Below are 25,987 nucleotides of genomic sequence, written 5' to 3'. Positions count from 1 at the left end.
AGGTAACGTGATGCCCCCAGCTTTATTTTTGTTTTTCAACATTTCCTTAGCGATTCAGGGTATCTTCTGGTTCCATACAAATTTTAGGATTATTTGCTCCAGCTATTTTCAATGTAACAGAATTCATTGTTTATGCACCACACCCAGTGCTCCATGCAGTACGTACCCTTCTTGATACCCATCACTGGGCCAACCCATTCCTCCACCTCCTTCCCCTTTAAAACCCTCGGTTTGTTTCTCAGAGTCCATACTCTCTCATAGTTCATCTTCCCCTCTGATTCCCCCACGCCAATTTTTCCCTTCCTTCTCCTAATGTTCTCCATGCTATTCCTTATGTTCTACAAGTAAGTGAAACCACATGATAATTGACTTTCTCTGCTTGACTTATTTCACTCAGATAATCTCCTCCAGTCCCATCCGTGCTGATGCAAAGTTTGGGTATTCATCCTTTCTGATGGCTGAGTAGTATTCCATTGTGTATATGGACCACTTCTTCTTTACCCATTTGTCTGTTCAAGGTCATGTCTACTCTTTCCACAGTTTGGTTATTGTGGCCATTGCTGCTATGGAAACTGGGGTGCATATGGCTCTTCATTTCACTACATCTGTATCTTTGGGGTAAATACTCAGTATTGCAATTGCTGGGTCATAGGGTAGCTCTATTTTTAATTCTTTGAGGAACATCCACACTGTTTTCCAAAGTAACTGTATGAACTTACATTCCCACCAACAGTGTAAAAGCTTCCCCTTTCTCCACATCCTCTCCAACATTTGTTGTTTCTTGCCTTGTCAATTTTTGCCATTCTAATGGGTATAAGGTGGTATCTCCATGATTTTGATTTGAATTTCCCTGATGGCTAGTGATGCTGATAAATTTTTCCATGTGTCTTTTTGGCCGTTTGTATGTCTTCTTTGGAGACGTGTCTGTTTGGGTCTTCTTCCCACTCTTTGACTTGATTATTTGTCCTTTGGGGTTGAGTTTGAGGAGTTCTTTATAGATCTTGGATATACCCTCTTTGTCTCTGCTGTCATTTGAAAATATCTTCTCTCATTCTGTGGCTTGCCTCTTTGTTTTGTTGACTGTTTCTTTTGCTGTGCATAAGCTTTTTATCTTGATGAAGTCCTGAATGTTCATTTTCATTTTTGTTTCCCTTGCCTTTGGAGAAGTGTCTTGAAAGAAGTTGCTGTGGCCAATATCATCTCCTCAGGATTTGGATGGAATCCTGTCTCACATTGAGGTCTGTCATCCTTTTTGAGTTTATCTTTGTGTATGGTGTAAGAGAATGGTCAAATTTCATTCTTCTCTCTATAGCTTTCCAGTTTCCCCAGCACCATTTATTGAAGAGACTGTCTTTTTTCCATTGGATATTTTTTCCTGCTTTGTCAAACATTAGTTGACCATAGTGTTGAGGGTCCATTTCTGGCTCTCTACTCTGTTCCATTGGCCTATATGTCTGTTTTTGTGCCAGTATCATGCTGTTTTGGTGACCACAGCTTTGTAATATAGCTTGAAATCAGCCAATGGGATGCCCCAGCTTTGTTTTTCTTTTTCAACATTTCCTTCATGATTTGGGGTCTTTTCTGGTTCTGTACAAATTTTAAGATTATTTGCTCCTGCACTTTGAAAAATGCCTTTGGTGTTTTGATCGGGATGGCATTGAAAACAGATTGTTCTGGGCAGCATAAACATTTTCACAATGTTTATTCTTCTGATCCATGAGTACGGATTGTTTTTCATCTTTTTATGTCTTCTTCAATTTCTTTCATGAGTGTTCTGGAGTTCCTAAGGTATAGATCTTTTAACTGTTTCTTTATGTCCACTCTCATCACTGTTGTTCAACATAGTACTAGAAGTCCTAGCAACAGCAATCAGATAACAAAAAGAAATAAAAGTACTCAAATGGGCAAAGAAGAGGTCAAACTTTCTCTTTGCAGATGACATGATACTTTATATGGAAACCCAAAAGACTCCATCTCCAAATTACTAGAACTCATACAGCAATTCAGTAATGTGGCAGGATACAAAATCAATGCACAGAAATCAGTTGCTCTCTTATACACTAACAATGAAACAGTAGGAAGATGTGTTTTGTAAATGAAAATATGCTCAGTGAAATAAGTCAATTAGAAGAAAACAACCATGGTTTCATTCATGTGTGTAATATAAGAAATAGTGCAGAGGATCATAAGGAAGTGAGGAAAACTGAATGGGAAGTCATTAGAGAGGGGACAAACCATGAAAGACTTTTGATTTTGGGAAACAAACTGAGGGCTATGGAAGTATAGGTGGTGGGGGGAATGGGGAAACTGGGTGGTGGGCATTAAAGAGGATATGTGCAACTTATGAGTTATTGAACAGTAATCTGGAGCTTAGGATGTACTATATGTTTTATTTTTTTATTTTTATTAACATATAATGTATTTTTTGTGTCTGGGGTGCAGGTCTGTGAATCTTACACAGTTCATAGCACTCACCATAGCACATACCCTCTCCAACGTCCACAGCCCAGCCACCATATCCCTCCTCCCCCTGTCCCCAGCAACCCCAGTTTGTTTCCTGAGATTAAGAGTCTCATGTTTTATTTTTAAGAGTCTCTTGTTTTATTTTTCCCTCCCTTCCCCTCACAGCCCCCTCACCTGGTCTCTCAAATTCCTTGTATCAGAGAAATCACATGATAATTGTCTTTCTCTGATTGACTTATTTTGCTTAGCATAATACACTCTAGTTCCATTCACATCATTGCAAATGAATAAAATTATGAATTAAAGGGGAGAGGTCATGACTAACACCGAGGAAATAGAAACAATCATTAGAAATTATTATCTACAACTATATGTCAATAAATTTAGCAACCTGTAAGAAATGGATGCATTTTGGGAAGCCTATAAACTACCAAGACTGAAACGGGCAGAAATTGACACTCTGAGTAGACTAATAACCAGTAGTGAGATTGAAGCAGTGATCAGAATCCCCCCAAAAAAGGGCCCAGGACCTGATGAATTCCATGGGGAATTCTAGCAAACATTCAAAGAAGAAATAATACCTATTCTACTGAACCCCTTTCAAAAAACAGAAACAGAAGGAAAACTTCCAAACTCATTCTATGAGGCCAGCATTGCCTTGATTGAAAACCAGGCAAAGAACCCATTACAAAAGAGAATTTTATCATGAGAGACTGTGGACTCTGAAAAACAATCTGAGGGGTGTGAAGTAGCGGGGGGGTGGGAGGTTGGGGTACCAGGTGGTGAGTATTGTAGAGGGCACGGATTGCATGGAGCACTGGGTGTGGTGAAAAAATAATGAATACTGTTTTTCTGAAAATAAATAAATTAATTTTTTAAAAAAGAGAGAATTTTAGACCAACATCCTTGATGATCACAGATGCAAAAATTCTCACCAAAATACTAGCCAGTATGATCCAACAGTACATTAAAAGGATTATTCACCACCACCAAGTGGGATTTATTCCTGATCTGTAAGGTTGGTTCAATCAATGTGATACAAAATATTAATAAAAGAAAGAACAAGTGCCTTGGAGTCTCTTTCAAATCATCTCTGCTTCTCATTATAAGAGTGGCTGCCTCCAATCATCTCAGTCTTAGCATGGGGGGATTTCTGTATAGTTCCAGGTATCTCCAACTATCTTGCATAAAACCAGCCTACCACTCCCATCCTGGTACTTTCCTTCAGTTGAAAGTATCATCTCCAGAAATACTTTCTTTTTCAATCTTTTATGATTTATACCTTAGACAATGTTGACACAAATTTACTCAATCCCATTATTTATGATTTATAGAGAGTGGTCAGATAACTCAGAAGGGAATATGAGCAGGTGTAGTTGACTTTGGTGAGAGTGTGAAGTAAGAAGACCCCAGAGTTTGTCACTTTTAGGAAAAGGAGACATGTTACAGTACTGGGGGCCAAGAATACATGCACATAAGGGGTGCTGAGGTCCCTTGGCAGGGTTGGGTGTATCAAGGAGCAACATTAGCGGCATCCAACCTCTCCTAGAACTTCATCTTTATCAAATGAAGTTACTGCATCAAACACCTGTTGCAGTTCTCCTTAAAAATTATTACTAAATTCTTTACTGCACAGTTCCATTTCTATTCCCATTCCTGAAATAGCTCCAGATTGCCCCTCCTTTCCAAAAGCATGAAGTGATTTCTAACTGGTTTAGTGAGCTGAACAAATAAAACAATACTAAACTGTTTTCCTCTTCCAGATGAAGAATTTTAAACTCTTCATATCTTCGGATGTGTTCCTTGAAGCCTTCTTTGCCTCACCTGGCTCCTCTTACCACAACATTTGGGAAGTGTGCAGATTCCAGCCTAAATGGACCCCAAGGCTGCCATGAGCACAACAAGCAGCTTAGGTCTTTGGATCTTGCTTTGGAATTTTGAGGAATTAGTGGTCACTGGCTCTTTTTCATGCACCCCACAGTGGGTCTTAGTCCCAGAGGACAAGGGGGTGTTAATTGGGGGCAGTTAATATCCAAGGGGAGTGTTAAGATTGTGTGTATGGGAGGGTCAGGAAGAGAGGAAAGCTTCAGTATTTTTTTTTTTTTACTTTAATCCAAGTAGTCAAATAAAGAATTGGTATTTGTGAATACCTTCTAGGATCCAATTTCAGGTTATATGTGGTTGAGAGTAAAAAGATAGGAAACACCATGCGGTCCACCAAAATCTAACTGGGGAGATGTGACATGCACACCCAAGAAAAAGAACAGGTAAGTCTATATTAACTTGCTAATCTGAGTCATGGCTTCCACGTGGTGTACATGATATGAAAAAGAATAGGCATACAAGAGCTGTAGGTAATTCATCATATATTTTGTAGGGCCCAAAATGTGTGTTGAGCAATTTTAATTAATACTCTTTACAGATAAAAGAGTAAATTCCCAGTACCTCCACATATCATTAAAATTCTGTACTTTAAGGGCAATTTGATTTTGCACGGCTTCTCTTACAATGGTCTCTATGTTAAAGGTCACAAAGGGTGCATAGTAAAAGATATCTCTAATGCTCCAATTAAATATAAGAGGTACTATTCCTATTCTCTGCTTTCCCACCCATTCCATAGATAAGAAAACAGCCTCAGAGAGGTTAAGTAATTTGCTCAAGGTCAGCCAGCTACTAAATCTGCCTTGCTCCAAGGCCCTTGTTCTTTCTTTTATTCCATACAACCTCTGGAGGTTGAACATAAGTGGAAGCAGCAGTATTTCAGACCACAAGGCTAGTCTGACTAGGTAATAATAGTGACCTTCCAAGCATGTGAACATTTAAGGAGTGTGCAAGTTTAGGCCTGGAGTGGTTGGAGGAGTTGGAGGCTGCGGGCTCCTACTATAAGGCTATTTGGGTGCTAAATAGGATAGGATAAAATAGGATAGGACAGAAAAATAGAACAGACTAACATCATAATAAGACTCATGGATATTATTAATCAGCACTCTGTTGAAAGAACAAGGAAAAAAGGAATTCCAATAATAGATGAATTTTTGATTCATTTATTGATCCTGGGCTGTTCCAACAGCTTTTTGTGGCATCAAATTACCACTACCAGCTAATGTCAACTTTCCTAATTTGACTGAAGAGAAGCATATCTAACTCTAAACATTGGATTTTCACATGGCAGTGCTATTTAATGATAAACACTGGCTCAACTGAATCCAGTGCACACTCTTCTTTGAATTCCATCTAGGATCACTTATAAGAGAACTCCCAGTAACCCTATATATTGGGATATGAGGCAGCCTCATTCTTTTCTTTCCCAATGCTTGGTATAGGCAGAAGCACTGTCAGTGTAAGCATCCAGCTGGCAATGGTACCTGTAGGTGGCCAGTGTCTAGATATTACAACATTTTAAAGAGTTCTGCTCTTACAGTCTAATGTCTTATTTGATATTCACAAGGAGACTGGAATTACACAGCAATGACAATGCTACCACATTTTAAGACAAGGAAATGAAGGTCCCGAGAAGTGAGGTTTTGCCCACGTTTACACAGCTGGGCAAAACCTCTCTCCATGTGTGGGTTATCTCCACCCTTTTTCTCCCCTCTTCACCCTGTTCTGTGACCTTCCACTGACTCCAGGACTCCCCTTGTTAAAGTTCTATACTAGTCCTACACATTCTTCCAATACCCTTCTTGCATGTGTCTCCATGTTTACCTTTCCCTGAGGCTGATTTTTGTAACAGCTTCAAAAATATTTGTTGGCACTATACTTTAACACTTGAACACATACTAGGTCATTTAAGTCTCTATTGTTTGCATATATTTTGTTTTCCCACCAAGTCTGTGTCCATAAAAGTTCCATATGTGTTCCTGGTGTAGTGCTTGGAACCCTAAGTTGTTCTGAGTCAGTGAGAGGGCAATTGCTACTGGAGCAAATCTCTATCTCTACCATAAGAGATATGGGGTCCCCCAGAGAGTGAAGATTGTTGCTGAAATGTCTATTGCATTCTCTATTAGGGGCCCTGCCTCCCCCTCCACCCTGAGCTGGGGTTCCCGAAAGGCAGAGTTAGGCTTTCTGCTCTGTGCTTCCCCAGCTATGTGTGTTCTCAGGTAGAAGGTAGTGTGAGATGTTGTCTCACACCTGTGTCATCGGCCCCTAGAGCTTCTGGAGTTTTGCAGCAGGCAACCTGACTGTGGTTTTGCAACAAGGCCTGGCACCTAAGTATCAGTGGACATTTTTGATCAGTACATGAATGAGTGAGCACAGCTTATAGGCATCTCTTTTGCACTCCTGGTCAGGGTGCACTGAAAGGAATTCTCCGTTTCTTTGTCTTGCTCAGGTCCTTACTCTTAGCATCCCTCTTATTCTATTACCATTTTTATACTTCCTGGGTTTTTTTCTGTGGCATATGTATATATTTCTCTATATATGTGTACAGATGTGTGTATGTGTGTATATACATGTATTTGGGGGGAGGATGAGTGGTGGAGTTGTCTCAAGGTAGCCCAAAGAGACAAAAATATGAAGAACAGTGTTTTTATGAAAGGGCTGGGACCTCCACTCTGGAGAATGCATGTCCCCCATGACAGCATGACAGAGCCAAACAAGCAAAGAGAGAAAGTCTGCAGTGACTACATGACTTTCTAAGTGAGAATCACTTTGAAGGAGTATGTGATAATGAATGTATTTTTAATTCTTGTTTATACTACATACTGTATTACTGCCTAGGAAATCAGAGGACTACTGATCTTAAAGGCAGAGAGAGTGTACATTGTTCCAGAACTAGGAATAATCCACATACAAATGTTGATGGTAAAGTTGCTTAAACACTCTTGCCAGAGGCACAGGAAAGCAACCACATGCCAGCATCCCTAATCACCAGCAACAAAACTATAGTGCTTGTAAAAACAGAAAAGCTAATCAGGTAAAAGGGTGACTCTCATGAAGGAATGAAAAACAGACAAACAAACAAAAAGAGCATGAGGATGGACCTGGCCCTAGTCCTTGCAGCAAGCTTGCTGATACTTTAAAGAATACAAGTATAAAGAAGCTAACGAAATCATTAATAGGGAAGTCTGCTATTATTTATTTAAACAAATAATAGATTTTATTGTTATAACTTAATTAGAAAGATAACAAAATCCCTCAAGAAAGGTGAATGACCATACTTAAAAGGAAATTCTGAAATTTAACCTTTTCCCAGATTTGTTCTTGACTTAGTTCCATTTATGATCCAAACGCACTTAAGAACTAAAGAAATAGTAGGAAGTGTATTTACCTTCAGTTCTGAAGCAGGAACTTCCTGGCTGAGATGACTGAGAATGAAAGAGGTTTGAAAGAAAAGCAAGCAAGTGGGCCTTGGGCCGGAAAACACCAGAACATATGCATCACTGGGAGAGACAGTTAGTTTGTTATCATAACCTTGAAAAAATGTCATTATGAAGTGAACTGCATATTTCTGGTAATGTGAAGTTAGAGAAATGGAAAGAAACAATTAGATGAGTACATAATTTCCATGGCCTCAGCTAGACAAGGTCACTTCCAATGTTTATGACAAGGTTTATGGCATATTATGGAATTGAGACCTTCCTCCTTTTTTAACATCATTTAGAATGCACTTAATTTTCAAATTAGTGAGTTCAATAAATAGGTTTTGAGGAAATGATTTTGGAAGAATTCGTTCGAAAATCTCCATCAAACTTCTCAAGACATCTTGTGAACATTGGCTTCATTCATCTCATTAAGAAGACGAAAATAACCTTATTGTTCATATTTCACAAGTTCAAACAGTGAGACCAGGGAATTGTGTGTTCAAGGGCACCTCTTGGAGCATGAGCCAAGATGAGGAAAAACACTCATGTTCTGCCAATTCTTCTCTGTCATAAAACTGCACAGAATCCATCATCAATCATTTCATTATTCAAAGCAAGATTATTTAGGTACAATAAATTAGATTTTTGGTTTTCTGTTTGCCAAAACTTTCAGGGCAAGAATACTGTTGGTATCAGGCACATGACAACCTGCATGTTTAAATGCAGCCTGGAGCCAAGTTTTGGGATGTACTAGGGCTTTGGAATAGAGTCCAAACCAGTGGCCATTTCTGAAAATACAAGCACCAGCCCCAAGCTGAAAGATGTTCTGAAAGATATTCATATGTGGGTAGTCTGGAAAGTGCTGAGGACAGAGGGTCTGAATTTAGTTTTCTCAGCCCAGAAGTATATTTTATAAAGCAACTTTCCTCTGGCTTGTCCCTGAAACAAAGCATGTTCTCTCTGGATGCTGCCTGACCCAAGGTCATTCCAGACTTAGGCTTGTTAGTGAGCAGTTATATGCTCTAGCAACATGCCCTGGGGCTCAAATGAAGGTATTTCACAGACCTCTTTTCTCCCATCAGAATCATATAATTGAGACAGTACATAAAAGCTGGGCAGTGCCTTCAGAAAGCCACTGTTTATGTTACAAGGAAAAGAGACAACTTGTCCTCAACTTTCAGAGTTGCAGCATTATGGAACCTTTGTCAAAGATCTGCAGATGTGATTAGCTAGTTGGGAAAGCTGGTGGCAGGATCCAGGGAGAAAGCCGCAGGCAGGTTGGCAGATGGAGTGGGTGTTGGAGCACAGGATGCTCTTGGGAGAAGGCAAGCCTCAGCAGCTGCCATCTGTGTGCACTCCTGGGCAGCTCAGTTTAGGAGAGATGAAAGAAATGTCAAGGATGGGCAAGATGACCTAAGGGTTTGACTAAGCCCTAGGAAAGAACATAGGCTTTGCTATTTTAGTTCTTCCCTTTTTTGCAGGGGTGGGAGGGCTGATCTCCCTCCAATTACATATGAAAATAGGGCAAAAATCTCTTGGAAGGAGAAGAGTAGAAATGATATGAGATTTAGAGCCAGAAGGCATGGGTGAGAGTTCTGACTTTGCTGGGCCTCTGGGTCTCCAGTGTCCTGTGTTAAGTGAGTTGTTGTGGGGATCAAATGTAATTAGGTCTTTGAAACTACTTAGAGAACTGTCCAATCAATAAAACACCAATCCCTGTAGTTCTCCTTATAGCCAGGACCAAAACATGATTGAAAGGTGGTTTTTGTTTTTGTTTTTAGAGTGACCTTAGCTAGAGAGAAACACATTCAGCTGGTGAACAATAAAAAGCAAACTTGCAAACTGAGATGCTGGCCAACAACTCCAATGATGGGTGCTGCAAGTGCACCGCATGCCACACCAGCCCACCTCTTTTCCTCTGAGAGGGTGGAAAAGAAGATTGCAGGAAGCATGCATGGAACTCTCTCTCTCTCTTCTTATACAACTCAGAAGCTCAAACACTTCTGCTCTACACACTTCCACCACCACCCTCAGAGTTATGCTGCCTTTGTGGAAAAGAAAGGGGGGGAAGACAGAGAAAGAGTGGGGAGAGGTAAGAAACAGAAAGAGAGAGGGGGAAAAAAGAAAAGGGGAGAGAGATGAGAGAGAAAGAGGAAAAGGGGGAAGGACAGAGAGAGAGGGAAAGGCAGAAAGAGAGAGAGAGAGAGAGAGAGAGAGAAGGAGCAAGCCAGAGAGAGAGGGTGGGAGAGAAGGAAAGAGAAAGAGAGGAAGAGACAGTGGGGGGTGTACTAAGTAAAGAGACAGAATCTGGGGAGGGATGTGGAATGGAAAGCAAGAAGACACAAGGGCAGGTATCCTTCATATATGCGTGGATGTGCCATTTGCACAACACATAAAATACTAGGGGTTGAAAAGTAGCTCTGTAAAGAATACATGCTCCTCTTGTATTTCTCTTTTACCTACATGCTCACAATACTTCTAATGCCAGGTGTGTGTGTGTGGTTTTTCACACATCAAACAATGGTCTGACACCAGCTGATGCCTTACAATTGAATTCAGTTCTGATACTATCTATCTGGAGAGAGTATTAGGACCTATAGGATAAGGGCTCATATCCCAAAAAACTGCTCCCCCCTTCAGATGCCAGTTGCAAATCCCGGGTTGTCACTTGTGCTTCTGAATTATAAATCTAGGTTCCCACAGCCCCTTTCTTGAGTTGTGTGATCTGCTAGAATTGCTCACAAAACTCAGAGAAATACTTGGAGTCCTGATTTATTATAAAGAATATATAAAGGATACCAATGAACAGCCAATGAAAATGTAGATGTGTTCAGCAACCCAGAAACTCTTCAAACTCTGTACTTTGGGGTGTTTGTGGAGGCTTAATGACATAGGCATGATCTCAGAGTTGTCTCATTAGAAGAAAAGACACCCATATCACCCAGGACCATCCAAGGGACTTAGGAGCTCTATATCAGAAACCAAGATCAAAGACCAAATAGTAGAACAAAAGATGCCCCTAGCACACTTACTACTTAGGAAATTACAGGAATTTTAGTAACTCTGTGCCAGGAACTGAGAACAGAGGTCAATATATATATTTTTTCTATTGATTCACACATCTTTTCTGAAATATGCTGTTGAAGCAATAATAAAAGTTTACAATGGAGGACAGAAAAGATGACAGAGGAGTAGGGGACCATATTTCAATTTGTTAAACTTAGCTGGATATCTATCAAAAAATTCTGAACAACCATGAAATCAGTCTGAGATATAAGAATATATATCTGTATCTCCACAAACAGAATACCTCTGATGGTCTTGAGGTATGAAGCAGGGAGCCATGATTCTGCACACAGATATTAGAAGATAAACAGAAGGCAGAGGGAGCCATCATAAGCCGGCCCTGGGAAGGTGATATAAGACTGGAGCACAAAAGTGTCCTATGTTGGGGATATGGCACAGACTCCCAGACTGAAAGTGGTGGGGAAAGGACTTCAGTACAGCCCCCTGACAGGATCCAGGAGCTGCGGTTATGCACACAGGAACTGGCAGCTCAGGGTTTTCAAAGCACAAAGGGCAGAGAGGAGCCCAGCCCTGAGTTCCACTGTTGGGTGTATTGCTGAGGGCGCACAACCAAGGAGGCTGCAGTTTCTAGCAGTGCAAACAGAAACAGAGACAGTGTGCTCTGGAGAGCTCAGTGAAGAACAGACTACAATTTCTCTGTTCTAAGACAGAGGTTTAGATGCAGTCACTTCTGCTCTGAGTCTCAGAAGAGACACAGAAAGCCACCAAGAAAAGCTCTCAAAGAACAAAATCACCCCCAAACCAGTTTTCACTGAGCCCATCCCCTCCCCCCAACAGGGGGCAGGACAACTCTGCCCAAGCAGGGTTGCCTGAGTAATAGTGCAGCAGGTCCTTCCCCAAGAAGAGAGGCTGAAAGAATAAGAGGACAACTACTCTAGGTCCCTATGAAACAGATGCATCTTGCTTGGGTCATGGTTAATATTTTGAACTCTGTATGTTCCCTTAACCACTCCACCAAAAGAATGACTAAGAAGAGGAACCCCCAACAAAGAAAAGAACCAGGGACTGTGGCTTTTGACACCAACCTAATGGATATGGATATAAGCAGGATGTAAGAAATGGACTTCAGAGTAACAATTATGAAGTCGATATCTATTTTTTTTTTCAAATTTAATTTTTTTTATTTTTTATAAACATATATTTTTATCCCCAGGGGTACAGGTCTGTGAATCACCAGGCTTACACACTTCACAGCACTCACCAAATCACATACCCTCCCCAATGTCCATAATCCCACCCCCTTCTCCCAAACCCCCTCCCCCCGGCAACCTCAGTTTGTTTTGTGAGATTAAGAGTCACTTATGGTTTGTCTCCCTCCCAATCCCATCTTGTTTCATTTATTCTTCTTCTACCCACTTAAGCCTCTAGGCTTGAGAAAAATATCAGTGACAATATAGAATCTCTAAGGGCAGAAATGAGATCTAATCAGCCCAAACTTAAAAATGCTATGAATGAAATGTAGTCTCAATTGGATACTCTGACTGCCAGGGTAAACAGGGCAGAAGAATGAATTAGTGAGCTAGAAGATAAGAGAAGAGAAAAGAAAGAAACCAAGGAGGCCTGGGAAAAACAAGTTAAAGCGCAAGAGATCAGACTGAGCTAGATTTATGATGCCATGAAAAGTTCTAATGTCAGAATTATTGAAATCCCTGAGAGGGTGGAGAGAGAGAGAGAGAGAGAGAGAGGACCAGAAGATATATTTAAGCAAACTGTAGCTGAGAACTTTCCTAATCTGGGGACTGAAACAAGCATTCATGTCCAAGAGGCATAGAGGACCCCTCCCAAGATCAAGGAGAACAGAACAATGCCCTGGCATAAAATAGTATAATTTGCAAATCTTAGATCCAAGGAAACAATCTTGAAAGTGCCAGGGGGGAGAGATTTCTTATGTACAGAGGGAAAAACAACAGAATAACATCAGACCTATCCACAGAGACTTGCAGCCCAGAAAGGGCTGGCAAGAAATGTTCAGGGTACTAAATGAGAAGAACATGCAGCCAAAGATACTTTACCTGGCAATGCTGTCATTCAGAATGGATGGAGAGACAATAAGTTTCCAGGACCACAGAAACTGAAAGAATATGTGACCACCAAGCTGGCCCAGCAAGACATATTAAAGTGTGGTTTATAAAAGAAGAAGGAACCCAAGAGTAATATAGACCAGAAATTTACAGAGACAATCTATAGAAACAAGGACTTCACAGGCAACATGACTTCAATACAATAATATCTTTCAATAATCACTGTCAACATGAATGGCCTAGATGCTCCAATAAAACAGCACAGGGTTGCAGATTGGATAAAAAGGACAAGACCTGTCCATATGCTGTCTACATGAGACTCATTTTGAACCTAAAGATACACCCAGACTGAAAGTGAAAGAATGGAGAAGCTTTTTTCCTGCCAACAGACCTCAAGAGAAAGCTAGGGTAGCAATTCTCATATCAGACAAGTTATATTTTAAGCTAAAGACTGTGTAAGAGATACAGAAGGACACTGTGTCATTCTTAAAGGGTCTACCCAATGAGAAGATATAACAATTGTAAATATCTATGCCCCCAACATGGTAGCAGCCAACTACATAAGCCAACTGTTAACCAAAATAAAGAATCATATTGATAATAATACATTAATAGTATGAGAGCTCAACATTCCACTCTCAGCAATAGACAGATCATCTAAGCAGAAAAAATCAACAAAGAAATAAGAAATTTGAATGACACACTGGACCACACAGACCTCATAGATGTATACAGAACATTCCACCCTAAAACAATAGAATACTCATTCTTCTTGAATGCCCGTGGAACTTTCTCCCGAACAGATAAAATACTAAGTCACAAATCAGGTCTCAACTGATACCAAAAGACTGATATTATTCCTTACATATGTTCAGACCACAGTGCTTTGAAACTGGAACTCAACTACAAAAAGAAATTTGGAAGGAACTCAAACACGTGGAAGTTAAAGAGCATCTTGATAAAGAATGATTGGGTCAACTAAGAAATTAAAAGAGAACTTAAACAATTCACGGAAACCAATGAGAATGAAAACACATCAATACAAAACCTATAGGATACTGCAAAGGCAGTAATAAGGGGAAAATATATAGCCATCCAAGTGTCTCTCAAAAAAAATTACAACAATCCCAAATGCACAAGCTAACCTTACACCTAAAGACCTGGAGAAAGTAGAGCAAATAAGACCTAACCCAAGCAGGAGAAGAGAAATAAGAAAGATTAGAGATGAAATCAATGAAATAGAAATCATAGAAACATTGAACAGATCAATGAAACTAGAAGCTGGTTCTTTGAAAGAATTGATAAGATCAATAAACCACTGGCCAGACTTATTCAAAAGAAAAGTGAGAGGACTCAAACCAATACAGTCATGAATGAAAGGAGGAGAGATCACGATTAACACCAAGGAAATAGAAACAATTATTAGAAATTATTACCAGCAACTATATGCCAACAAATTAAGCAATCTAGAAGAAACAGGCTCATTCCTGGAAACTTATAAACTACCAAAACTGAAATAGAAATAGATGATCTGAACAAACCCATAACCAGCAAGGAAATTGAAGCAGTAATAAAAAACTTCCAAACAAACAAAAACACAGGAGTCCTGGGCCTGATGGATTACCAGAGGAATTCTACCATACATTTAAGGAAGAAATAATACCTATTCTATTGAATCTGTTTCCCAAAAAAAGTAGAAATAGAAGGAAAACTTCCAAACTCATTTTATGAGGCCAACATTACCCTTATCCCAAAACTAAAAACCCCACCAAAAAGAATTACAGGCCATTATCGCAGATGAGTATGGATGCTAAAATACACAACAAGATTCTAACCAGGAAGATCCAATAGCACATAATAGGATTATTCACCACTACCCAGAGATTTATTGCAGGGATGCAAAGATGGTTCTACATTTACAAATCAACCAACACAATAGAACACATCAATAAAAGAAAAGACAAGAACCATATGATCCTCTCAACTTGTAGAAAAAGCATCGTATATTTGACAATATACCATATTCTTTCCTGATTAAAACTCTTTAAAGTACAGAGATAGATGGAACATACCTCAATATCATCAAAGCCATCTATGAAAAGCCCACAGCAAATATCATTCTCAATGTGGAAAACTGAGAGCTTTTCCCTTAAGGTCAGGAACACAAGGATACCCACTCTCACTGCTGTTGTTCAACATAGTACTAGAAGTCCTAGCCTCAGCAATCAGGCAATGAAAATAAATAAAATGCATTTAAAAAGTCAAATAAGAAGTCAAACTCTCTCTCTTCACAGATGATATGATACTTTATGTGGAATACCCAAAAGACTCTACCCCAAAATTGCTAGAAATCAAACAGCAATTCAGCAACATGGCAGAATACAAAATCAATGCACAGAAATCAGTTGCATTTCTATATACTAACAATGCGATGGAGAAAGAGAAATAAGGAATCAATTCCATTTACAACAGCTCCAAAAACCGTAAGATACCTAAGAATAAATCTAACCAAACAGGTAAAAGATCTATACTCTAGAAATGGCAGAACACTTCTGAAAAGAATTGAGGAAGACACAAAAGATGGAAAAACATCCCATGCTCATGGATTGGAAGAATAAACATCTCTAAAATTTCTATCCTGCCCAGAGCAATTTTCACTATCAAAGCACTGCTTACCAAAATACATGAACAGTTTTTACAGAATTGGAACAAAAAATCCTAAAATGTGTATGGAACCAAAAAGATTCCGAATTTCCAGGGGTATGTTGAAGAAGGAAACCAAAGCTGAGGGCATAACAATACCTGATTTCAAACTATATTACAAAGCTGTAGTCATCAAGACAGTACGGTATTGGCACAAAAACAGACACATTCGATCAATGGAACAGAATTGAGACACCTCAATTGGACCCTCAAAGCTATGGTCAATTAATCTTCACCAAAGCAAGAAAGAACATCCAATAATAAAAGTCAGTCTCTTCAGTAGATAATGCTGGGAAAACTATACAGCCACAAGCAAAAGACTGAAACTATACCATTCTTTTACACCATACACAAAGATAAACTCAAAATGAATGGAAAACCTCAATGTGAGAGAAATCCATCAAAATCCTAGAGGAGAACATAAGAAGTAACCTCTCTGACACTGGACAGAAGTTTCTTTCAGTACACATCCCTAAAGTCAAGGGAAACAAAAGCAAAAATTAACTTTAGGGACTTCATCAAAATATAAAGATTCTGCACAACAAAAGATACAGTCAACAAAACTAAGAGCAGCCCATGGGATGGAAGAAGATATTTGGAAATGACATCTAGGGTAAAGGGCTAATATCCAAAATCTACAAAGAACTAATTAAACTCAACACCCAAAGAACAATCCAGTCAAGAAATGGGCTGAAGACATGAACAGACACTTCTCCAAAGAAGTCATACAAATGGCTAGAAGATACATGAAAAAATGTTCAACATGCCAGCCATCAGGGACATAACAAATTAAAACCACAATGAGATACCACCTTAAACCAGGTAGGATGGTAAAAATTAACAAAACAAGAAACAACAAACTTTGGTAAGGATGTGGGGAACCATCTTAAACCATTGGTGTGAAATCAGGCTGGTACAGCCCTTCTGGCAAAGAGTATGTAGGTTCCTCAAGATGTTAAGAATAGAGATACTCTACAATGCAGCAATTGCACTACTAGGTATTTACCCCAAAGATACCAATGTAGTGAAAGAAGGGGCACATGCACCTTAATATTCATAGTAGCAATGTTTGCAACAGCTAAACAGAGGAAGGACTGTGGAACAAACCAAGATGCCCTTCAACAGATGAATGGATAAGGAAGATGTGGTCCATATACACTATGGAGTATTATGCCTCCATCAGAAAGGATGAATACCCAATTTTTGTAGCAACATGGACAGGACTGGAAGAAGAATATTATTCTAGCTGAGTGAAATAAGTCAAGCAGAGAGAATCAATTATCATATGGTTTCACTTATATGTGGAGCATAACAAATAACATGGAGGACATGGGAAGATGGAGAGGAGAAGGGATTTGGGGGAAATTGGAAGGGGAGATAAATCATGAGAAACTATGGACCCTGAAAAACAACCTGTTTTTAAGGGGCAGGGGTTTGGAGGTTAGGGGATCCAGGTGGTGGGTATTAAGGAGGGCATATATTGCATGGAGCACTGGGTGTGGTGCAAAAACCATTATTACTGTTACGCTGAAAAGAAATAAAAATAAATAAATAAAATAAACAGTGGAAGGAACTGAGATGCCCTTCATACAGTTCAAATTTTTTTGCCTTTGAAATGTGTCAGGTTGCATTTATAATGAGATTTTTTTTTAATCAATAGTGAAGGATAGGAATTTTCTTGATTTATTGTTTCCTATTTTTGCATTAGGACCTTTAGATACAGATGTTGTGAAAAGAAGGGCCATCTGTACCCCAATGTTTATAGCAGCAATGGCCACGGTCGCCAAACTATGAAAAGAACCAAGATGCCCTTCAACGGACAAATGGATAAGGAAGATGTGGTCCATATACACTATGGAGTATTATGCCTCCATCAGAAAGGACGAATACCCAACTTTTGTAGCAACATGGGACTGGAAGAGATTATGCTGAGTGAAATATGTCAAGCAGAGAGAGTCAATTATCATATGGTCCCACTTATTTGTGGAGCATAACAAATAGCATGGAGGACAAGGGATGTTAGAGAGGAGAATAGAGTTGGGAGAAATTGGAAGGGGAGGTGAACCATGAGAGACTATGGACTCTGAAAAACAATCGGAGGGGTTTGAAGTGGCGGGGGGGTGGGAGGTTGGGGTACCAGGTGGTGGGTATTATAGAGGGCACGGATTGCATGGAGCACTGGGTGTGGTGAAAAAATAATGAATGCTGTTATGCCGAAAATAAATAAAAAGTAAATTAAAAAAAATAATAATAATAAAGTATAGATTGCTCTAGGCAGTATAGACATTGTAACAATGTTTATTCTTCCAATCCAAGAGCATTGAATGATCTTCCATCTTTTTGTGTCTTCTTCAATTTCTTTCATTAGTGTTCTGTAGTTTCTCGAGTTTCTCGAGTACTTGACCTCTTTGGTTAGGTTTATTCCCAGGTATCTTATGGTTCTTGGTACTACAGTAAATGGAATCCATTCTCTAATTTCCCTTTCCGTGATTTCATTGTTAGTGTATAAGAAAGCAACTGATTTCTGTACATTGACTTTATATCCTGCCACATTACTGAATTGCCATATGAGTTCTAGTAGTTTGGGGGTGGAGTCGTTTGGGTTTTCCATAAAGTATCCTGTCATCTGTGAAGAGAGAGACTGATTTCTTCATTGCCAATTTGGATGCCTTTTATTTCTCTTTGTTGTCTGATTGCTGTTGCTAGGACTTCTAATGCTATGTTGAACAAGAGAGGGGAAAATTGGCATCCTTGTTGTGTTCCTGATCTCAACAAGAAGGCTGTGAGTTTTTTCCCATTGAGGATGATATTTGCTGTGGGTTTTTCCTAGATAGATTTTATGAAGTTCAGGAATGTTCCCTCTATCCCTATACTTTGAAACATTTTAATCAGGAAAGGATTCTAGATTTGGTCAAATGCTTTTTCTGCATCAATTGAGAGGACCATGTGGTTCTTCTCTTTTCTCTATTGATTCGTTCTATCACACTGATAGATTTGTGAATGTTGAACCACACTTGCAACCCAGGGATGAATCCCACCTGGTCATGTTGGATAATATTTTTAATGGCTGTTGAATCCTATTTTCTAGGATCTTGTTGAAAATCTTAGCATCCATATTCATTAGTCATATTGGTCTGAAATTCTCCTTTTTGGTGGGGTCTTTGCCTGGTTTGGGGATCAGGGTAATGCTGGCTTCATATCAGCCACAGCAACTTCTTTCAAGATATGTTTCCAAAGGCAAAGGAAACAAAAGCAAAAATGAAATTTTGGGACTTCATCAAGATCAAAAGCTTCTACACAGCAAAGGAAACAGTCAAAAAAAAATAGGCAAACCACAGAATGGGAGGAAATATTTGCAAATGACACTACAGACAAAAGGCTGATATCCAGGATCTATGAAGAACTTCTCAAACTCAAAACACACAAAACAGATAATCGCATCAAAAAATGTGCAGAAGACATGAACAGACACTTCTCCAATGAAGATACACCAGACACATAAAAAAATGTTCATAATCACTAGCCATCAGGGAGATTCAAATTAAAACTACATTGAGATATCTCCTTACACCACTTAGAATGGCCAAAATTAACAAGACAGGAAACAACGTGTGTTGGAGTGGATGTGGAGAAAGGGGAACCCTCTTGCACTGTTGGTGGGAATGCAAGTTGGTGCAGCCACTTTGGAGAACAGTGTGGAGATTCCTCAGGAAATTAAAAATAGAGCTTCTCTATGACCCTGCAATTGCACTACTGGGTATTTATCCCAAAGATACAGATGTAGTGAAAAGAAGGGCCATCTGTACCCCAGTGTTCATAGCAGCAATGGCCATGGTCACCAAACTGTGGAAAGGACCAAGATGCCCTTCAACGGATGAACGGATAAGGAAGATGTGGTCCATATACACTATGGAGCACTATGCCTCCATCAGAAAGGATGAATACCCAACTTTTGCATCAGCATGGATGGGACTGAAAGAGATTATGCTGAGTGAAATAAGTCAAGCAGAGAGAGTCAGTTATCATATGGTTTCACTTACTTGTGGAGCATAACAAATAACACAGAAGACATGGGGAGATGGAGAGGAGAAGGGAGTTGAGGGAAATTGGAGGAGGAGATGAACCATAAGAGACTATGGACTCTGAAAAACAATCTGAGGGTTTTGAAGGGGCAAAGGGTAGGAGGTTGGGGGAGCCTGGTGATGGGTATTATGGAAGACACATATTTCATGGAGCACTGGGTGTGGTGCATAAACAATGAATTCTGTTACACTGAAAAGAAATTAAATTTTTAAATAGATCAATATTTAAAAAGATAGCACATAGAAGGTTCTTGTTTTTTATTCATTCAGGCACCCATAAGTACTCAATAAATGGTTCTTGTAAAATTGGACAGCTTCATACAGAAAAATGAAACTGGACCATACTCTTACAGCATACACAGAAATAAACTCAAAATGGAATGAAAGACCTCAATATGGGACAGGAATCTTCCAAATTCTAGAGGAAAATATAGGCAGTAACTACTTTGACATGAGCCACAACTTCTTCTTTTTTTTTTTTTACTTATTTATTTATTTATTTATTTTCAGCATGACAGTATCATTATTTTTTCACCACACCCAGTGCTCCATGCAATCCGTGCCCTCTATAATACCCACCACCTGGTACCCCAACCTCCCACCCCCCTGCCACTTCAAACCCCTCAGATTGTTTTTCAGAGTCCATAGTCTCTCATGATTCACCTCCCCTTCCAATTTACCCCAACTCCCTTCTCTCTAACTCCCCATGTCCTCCATGCTTTTTGTTATGTGAAACTATATGATAATTGACTCTCTCTGCTTGACATATTTCACTCAGCATAATCTCTTCCAGTCCCGTCCATGTTGCTACAAAAGTTGGGTATTCGTCCTTTCTGATGGAGGCATAATACTCCATAGTGTATATAGACCACATCTTCCTTATCTATTCGTTCGTCGAAGGGCATCTTGGTTCTTTCCAGAGTTTGGCGACCGTGGCCATTGCTGCTATAAACATTGGGGTACAGATGGCCCTTCTTTTCACTACATCTGTATCTTTGGGGTAAATACCCAGTAGTGCAATTGCAGGGTCATAGGGAAGTTCTATTTTTAACTTCTTGAGGAATCTCCACACTGTTCTCCAAAGAGGCTGCACCAACTTGCATTCCCACCAACAGTGCAAGAGGGTTCCCCTTTCTCCACATCCTCTCCAACACATGTTGTTTCCTGTCTTGTTAATTTTGGCCATTCTAAGTGGTGTAAGGAGATATCTCAATGTAGTTTTAATTTGAATCTCCCTGATGGCTAGTGATAATGAAAATTTTTTCATGTGTCTGATAGCCATTTCTATGTCTTTATTGGAGAAGCGTCTGTCCATATCTTCTGCCCATTTTTTTTTCAGCGTCATGATCAGACTATTACATTTAGCAATCAACAGCATGGGTGCAAAAAAAAAAAATCTACATTAAAACCCTTTGTTGGAATGCTTTACACTTTCCACAGAACAGAAACTAAAATAACCTGTTATACAATTAATCACAAATACAGTCCTCGAGTTTTTTTGCTCATACACATGAATATTGTCTAAAACATTTCTTCTTTGTAGCAGCTAGGCCCTGCCACCACTGTGCTTGGCTGAGTTCACAAATCGGTTGTAACCTGTAGCTTCCCTGTCACTTCTCTGGCTCTCCTCTCCTGCTAAGCTTTGTTTCCTGGCAGTAATTAAAACCTCCTGCCACTGCCATAGCTGCTGCTGCTGCTGGAACCACCATAGCCACCTTGGTTTCGTGGTTTGGCGAAGTAAGGGCCAGAGCTTCTGCCTCCAAAATTGCCTCCTTTCATGGGTCCAAAATTTGAGGATTGATTGTTGTAATTGCCAAAATCATTATAGCTTCTGCCACCTCCAAAGTTGCTTCCATCATTACCAAATCCATTATAGCCATCCCCACTGCCACCATATCCACCACCACCTCGACTGCCACCAAAGCCACCTCGACCACTCCTCCACGACCAAAGTTGTCATTCCCACCAAAACCACCTCCACGACCACCACCAAAGTTTCCAGAACCACTTCGACCTCTTTGGCTGGATGAAGCACTAGCCATCTCTTGCTTAGAGAGCGCTTTCCTTACTTCACAGTTGTGGCCATTCACAGTATGGTATTTTTGAATGACAATCTTGTCTACAGAATCATGGTCATTAAATGTTACAAAAGCAAAACCCCTCTTTTTGCCACTGCCTCGGTCAGTCATGATCTCAATCACTTCGATTTTCCCATACTGCTCGAAATAATCTCTTAGATGATGTTCTTCAGTGTCTTCTTTAATGCCACCAACAAAAATCTTTTTCACAGTTAAGTGGGCACCAGGTCTTTGAGAATCTTCTCTTGAGACAGCCCTCTTTGGTTCCACAACTCTTCCATCCACCTTGTGTGGCCTTGCATTCATGGCTGCATCCACCTCCTCCACAGTGGCATATGTGACAAACCCAAAGCCTCTGGAGCGCTTGGTGTTCGGATCCCTCATTGCCACACAGTCCATAAGTGTTCCCCCATTACTCAAAATGGCTCCTCAGACTCTCATTGGTTGTTTCAAAGCTCAGACCTCCAATGAAGAGCTTCCGCAGCTGTTCAGGCTCTTTGGGAGACTCTGACTTAGACATGACGGCGCTGGGAGGGGAGACTTTAACGATGCTTACTTGGCAGCAGAAAGGACTCTTCTGCCCATTTTTTGATATGATTGTCTGTTTTGTGTGTGTTGAGTTTGAGGAGTTCATTATAGATCCTGGATATCAACCTTTTGTCTGTACTGTCATTTGCAAATATCTTCTCCCATTCCGTGGGTTCCCTCTTTGTTTTTTTGACTGTTTCCTTTGCTGTGCAGAAGCTTTTGATTTTGATGAAGTCCCAAAAGTTCATCTTCGCTTTTGTTTCCTTTGCCTTTGGAGACATATCTTGAAAGAAGTTGCTGTGGCTGATATCAAAGAGATTACTGCCTATGTTCTCCTCTAGGATTCTGATGGATTCCTGTCTCACATTGAGGTCTTTTATCCATTTTGAGTTTATCTTTGTGTACAGTGTAAGAGAATGGTCGAGTTTCATTCTTCTACATATAGCTGCCCAGACTGTCTTTTTTCCATTGTATATTTTTTCCTGTTTTGTCAAAGATTATTTGACCATAGAGTTGAGGGTCCATATCTGGGCTCTCTACTCTGTTCCATTGGTCTATATGTCTGTTTTTATGCCAGTACAATGCTGTCTTGGTGATCACAGCTTTGTAGTAAAGCTTGAAGTCAGGTAACGTGATGCCCCCCGTTTTATTTTTGTTTTTCAACATTTCCTTAGCGATTCAGGGTCTCTTCTGATTCCATACAAATTTCTGGGTTATTTGCTCCAGCTCTTTGAAGAATACTGGTGGAATTTTGATCGGAATGGCATTAAAAGTATAGATTGCTCTAGGCAGTATAGGCATTTTAACAATGTTTATTCTTCCTACAACTTCTTTCAAGACATGTCTCTAAAGTCAAGGGAAACAAAAGCAAAAATAAACTTTTGGGACTTCATCAAGATAAAAAGCTTCTGTACTGCAAAGAAACAGTCAACAAAACAAAGAGGCAACCCACAAAATAGAAGATATTTGCAAATGACATTACTGATAAAGGGCTGATATCCCAGATCTATAAAGAACTTCTCTTTTTAATGTACTCTTGGATCTTATTAGCTAGGATCCTGTTGAGAATCTTGGCATCTGTATGCATCAGCGATATTGGTCTGAAAGTATCCTTTTTGAGGGGCCTTTGCCTTTGCCTGGTTTGGGGATCAGGGTAATGCTGGCTTCTTAGAAAAAGTCTGGCAGTTTTCCTTCTGTTTCTATTTTCTGAAATAGCTTCAGGAGAATAGGTATTATTTGTTCTTTGAATGTTTGGTAGAATTCCCCAGGGAATCCATCAGGTCATGGGTTCTTATTTTTGGGGAGGTTTTTGATAACTGCTTCAATCTTGTTACTAGATATTGGTCTATTCAGCTTGCCAATTTCTTCCTGATTCAGTCTTCGAAGTTTATAGGTTTCCAGGAATGCATCCATTTCTTTCAGGTTGCTTAACTTATTGGCATATAACTGTTGATAATAATTTCTGATGATTGTTTCTATTTCCTTGGTATTAGTCATGATCTCTCCCCTTTCACTCATAATTTTATTAATTTGGGTCCTCTACCTTTTCTTTTGGATCAGTATGGCCAGTGGTTTATCAATGTTATTGATAAATGTTATTGATTCTTTCAAAGAACCAACTTTTAGTTTTGTTGATGTTGTTCTACTATATCTCTAGTTTCTATCCCATTGATCTCTGTTCTAGTCAATTATCCTTCTTGTGCATGGGGTTGGCTTAACTTGTTGTTGATTTCCCACTCCTTTACAGTGTAAAGATAGCTGGTGTATTCTGGATTTTTCAGTGTGTTTGTTTGTTGGTTGGTTGGGTGATTGGTTTCTGATTTTTTTTTTTTAGTGAGGCTTAAATGGCCATGTATTTCCCCCCTTAGGATCACATTTGCCATATACCATAGATTTTGGACTGATGTGACTTCATTCTCAGGTGGAATTTATCCCTAGGATAAAAGGGTGGTTCAACATTCACAAATCAGTCAATGTGATAGAAAAAATCAGTAATAGAAGAGAGAAAAACCACATGGCCCTCTCAATTGATGTAGAAAAAGCAGTTCACAAGATACAACATCTATTTCTGATTTTAAAAATTCAAAGTATAGGGATAAGGGGAACATTCCTCAACTTCATAAAAGTGATCTATGAAAAACCCACAACGAATGTCATTCTCAATGGGGAAAAGCTGACGCCTTCCCTTGAGATCAGGAACACAACAAGGATGCCCATGCTTGCTGCTGTTGTTCAACATAGGTCTAGAAGTCCTAGCAACAGCAATAAGACAACAAAAAGAAATAAAAGGTATTCAAATTGGCAAAGAAGAAGTCAAACTCTCTCTCTTTGCAGATGACATGATACTTTTTATGGAAAACCCAAAAGATTCCACCCCAAACTACTAGAACTCATTCAACAATTCAGTAATGTGGCAGGATACAAAAATCAATGTACGGAAATCAGTTGCTTTCATATACACTAACAATGAAAATACAGAAAAGTAAATTAGAGAATCAATTCCATTTACTATAGCACCAAGAACCATAAGATACCTGGGAATAAACCTAACCAGAGGGGAAAAGGATCTGTACTTGAGAAACTACCAAACACTCATGAAAGAAATTGAATAAGACTCAAAAAGATGGAAGACCATTCCATGCTCATGGATCAGAAGAATAAACATTGTTAAAATGTCTATACTGCCCAGAGAAATCTATACTTTCAATGCCATCCAATCAAAATTCCACAGGCATTTTTCAAAAAGCTGGAACAAACAATCCTAAAATTTGTATGGAACCAGCAGAGACCCCGAATTGCTAAGGAAATGTTGAATAAGAAAAACAAAATTGGCGGCATCACTTTACCTGATGTCAAGCTTTACTACAAAGCTGTGACCACCAAGACAACATGGTACTGGCACAAAAACAGACACATGGACCAGTGGGGCAGAGTAGAGAGCCCAGACATGGACCCTCAAGTGTATGGTCAAATAATCTTCGACAAAGCAGGAAAAAATATACAGTGGGAAAAAGACAGTATCTTCAATAAATGGTACTGGGAAAATTAGACAGCTACATGTAGAAGAATGAAACGACCATTCTCTTACACCATACACAGAAATAACTCAAAATGGATAAAAGACCTCAAGGTAAGGCATGAATCCATCAGAATCCTAGAGGAGAACATAGGCAGTAACCTCTTCGGCATCAGCCACAGCAACTTTATTCAAGACCCATCTCCAAAGGCAAAGGAAACAAAAACGAAAATGAACTTTTGGGACTTCATCAAGATCAAAAGCTTCCGCAGAGCAAAGGAAACAGTCAACAAAACAAAGAGGCAACCCACGGAATGGGAGAACATATTTGCAATTGACACTACAGACAAAAGGCTGATATCCAAGATCTCTAAAGGACTCCTCAAACTCAACACAAACAAAACAGAAAATCACGTCCAAAAAAAAAAAAAATAGGCAGAAGACGTGAGCAGACACTTCTCCAAAGAAGACATGCAAATGGCTAACAGACACATGAAAAAATATTCAACATCTCTAGCCATCAGGGAATTACAAATCAAAACCATGATGAAATAACACCCTACACCAGGTAAAGTGGTACAAATTAACAAGGCAGGAAACAACAAATGTTGATGAGAATGTGAAGAAGAGGAGCCCTCTTATAATGTTGGTGGCAATGCAAGCTGGTACAGCCAGTCTGGAAAAAACTGGGAAGGCTCCTCAATAT

The 25,987-nt window shown here is 39.5% G+C and overlaps 1 pseudogene; it reads right to left on the bottom strand.

Moving 5' to 3' along the window:
- Window positions 1-21,227: 21,227 nt before the first annotated feature.
- Window positions 21,228-22,257, bottom strand: LOC132023882 (heterogeneous nuclear ribonucleoprotein A1-like; annotated as a pseudogene).
- Between the last annotated feature and the right edge of the window lie 3,730 nt (window positions 22,258-25,987).

This window comes from Mustela nigripes, chromosome 8 (genome assembly GCF_022355385.1).
Source record: "Mustela nigripes isolate SB6536 chromosome 8, MUSNIG.SB6536, whole genome shotgun sequence".
Taxonomy (NCBI): Eukaryota; Metazoa; Chordata; class Mammalia; order Carnivora; family Mustelidae; genus Mustela; species Mustela nigripes.
This window is presented reverse-complemented; position numbering and strand designations above follow the sequence as displayed.